This window comes from Schistocerca piceifrons, unplaced genomic scaffold (genome assembly GCF_021461385.2).
Source record: "Schistocerca piceifrons isolate TAMUIC-IGC-003096 unplaced genomic scaffold, iqSchPice1.1 HiC_scaffold_136, whole genome shotgun sequence".
NCBI classification, from domain to species: domain Eukaryota; kingdom Metazoa; phylum Arthropoda; class Insecta; order Orthoptera; family Acrididae; genus Schistocerca; species Schistocerca piceifrons.
In genome coordinates this window covers 27,501-30,000 of record NW_025727191.1, presented here as the reverse complement: position 1 = coordinate 30,000, position 2,500 = coordinate 27,501, and positions in this window count along the sequence as shown.

The following is a 2,500-nucleotide window of genomic DNA, read 5'->3' as shown; positions in this document are numbered from 1 at the left end:
GCCGCTGCCGACAGAGGCCCGGGAGCGTGCTGTCGTGGCATTGCCGGCGGGAGACAACACGCGCCACCTACGGTGACCGGCAGCTCCAACGCCAGCGCCACAGAAGGACAAAAGCCCCACTTGGGTGCCGAAGCGAACTCTCCCAGCACAGCGCACGCGCCAACACATCCGCACAGCTGCGATACAAACCACCAGCGAGAACCGCTGGGGCGACCGAGCAGCAGACGGCGTCGCGGCGCCGAGCGCCGGGCGGCGGCGCATCCTCAACGCACACAGTCCTCAATCGGACCAGCACACTGAAGATGTCCACCGCGCTTCGCACCGGGCCCGCGAGGACCTACTTTGGCCGCACGGCGCCGCGCGCAGGGTGCGCCGGCGCGCAGCTGCGACGCCTGCCGCGTCCGTCGGCCGGCGCGCCTGCCACTGGCCGCCCCCACCAGCCGGCTGTAGCGCGTGCGCCCACGCACCGCGCGGCCAGCACGCCGGGAGGCGCCCCCTCACCGGCCGGGGACGGTCCCACCCAGCCACCGCCGCGTATCGCTTCACACCCAGATGCCGTTCAGTTTCGTCGGCATGGTGGGTATCGCTGGAACAACCGGTTAGTACCTCAACCTATCGTCGCCATCACCGATTCACCCCTAGCGAGAACAACCGCACCACAACAGGTTACCATTTGTTCATTTGCGTAACTTCACCAGAAAACGCAGGCGTCCATCGCCATTTGCAACTTCAACGATTATTGCATGCCTGTGTCAGGTGTCACGCCACACTACGTCTGCCCACATACACGCAACAAAATGTGCACGCCTAGACAATACGTGGAAGGTGGCCCCCGTACGTATGCGATGTCCATTGCTCGAACGACTGTCAACCGGCCTCTGTAGCATGTCGCAGATATGGAACGCGGTGCACCATGCCATCACGGTGTGTGAGGAGAGACGACTAGGTCCGAATACATCAACAGACAGCTCATGCTGATCGCCATCCACGGCGTCCGTTCCTCCCACACGTCTCTATGGCGTACCACACTGCAATCCAGCTCTCATAGGGAGACGACACGTAGCTGCGTGCACAATATTTGCACTGTATGGTCCGCCGTTTTTGGGCGCAGTCGTTGTGCGGTCACACATGTGCCACGATGTATCATTCAGTACATAAGGACGAATGTGCAGTACAGATTGTGGTTCACGCGTACGACATCAGCGGACAGTTGACACAGGCCGCACCACAACGTAGCCTGAGTACGTCGCATGCGAAGGGCATTGAACATGCAAACTTCTCACCAACCAGCTTGCGAAGGCAGGGGGCAAGGTGGGGACGTGGGGAGGGGCGGCATGTACGTCCTGCTGCCATCCACATTACAGTGTACAGCAGGAGCATGTGGAAAGTGAGCAAGACTTGCAAGGTGTTTAACATGAAGCGATACACAGGGGTGCGGGCAGTGCGAGTAGCGAACTATATTGCGAGGGTTGCGGGTGGGCAACACTACAGTAATTGAACGAGTCGTATAACAATTACAGAGCAGGTTTAGGCGACAACGTGGGTTACGTTAAGGCGACAACATGGGTTAGGTTAAGGCACAACATGGGTTAGGTTAAGGCACAACATGGGTTAGGTTAAGGCACAACATGGGTTAGGTTAAGGCACAACATGGGTTAGGTTAAGGCACAACATGGGTTAGGTTAAGGCACAACATGGGTTAGGTTAAGGCACAACATGGGTTAGGTTAAGGCACAACATGGGTTAGGTTGAGGCACAACATGGGTTAGGTTGAGGCACAACATGGGTTAGGTTGAGGCACAACATGGGTTAGGTTGAGGCACAACATGGGTTAGGTTGAGGCACAACATGGGTTAGGTTAAGGTACAACATGGGTTAGGTTAAGGTACAACATGGGTTAGGTTAAGGTACAACATGGGTTAGGTTAAGGTACAACATGGGTTAGGTTAAGGTACAACATGGGTTAGGTTAAGGTACAACATAGGTTAGGTTAAGGTACAACATAGGTTAGGTTAAGGTACAACATAGGTTAGGTTAAGGTACAACATAGGTTAGGTTAAGGTACAACATAGGTTAGGTTAAGGTACAACATAGGTTAGGTTAAGGTACAACATAGGTTAGGTTAAGGTACAACATAGGTTAGGTTAGGTTAGGTTAGGTTACACGTTGTTGTACGGAAAGGTGTAGGGGGGGGGGGGGCGGGGGCGGCAGGTTCGTTGATAGTGATTATAGTAAGTGAATGCTTGTGACATGATCAGATTTGTCACGTCAGGATGCACCTTTGGCTTATTAGAGGCGGCGCTCCAATTCTATGCTTGTGTGAGACCTGTGTCTTTGACTCATGTCATTGTTTGTGCGCTGTGACAGGAGGTACTATTGTGATGTTGGGTGCACCGTTGTATAGGACATGTGTGGGTGTTGGTGCCTGGTCTGCGCAATGGTGGATGTCGAAAGGCTGGGATATTGTATTTTCCGCACGGACCTCCTGGTCTGGTTGTGA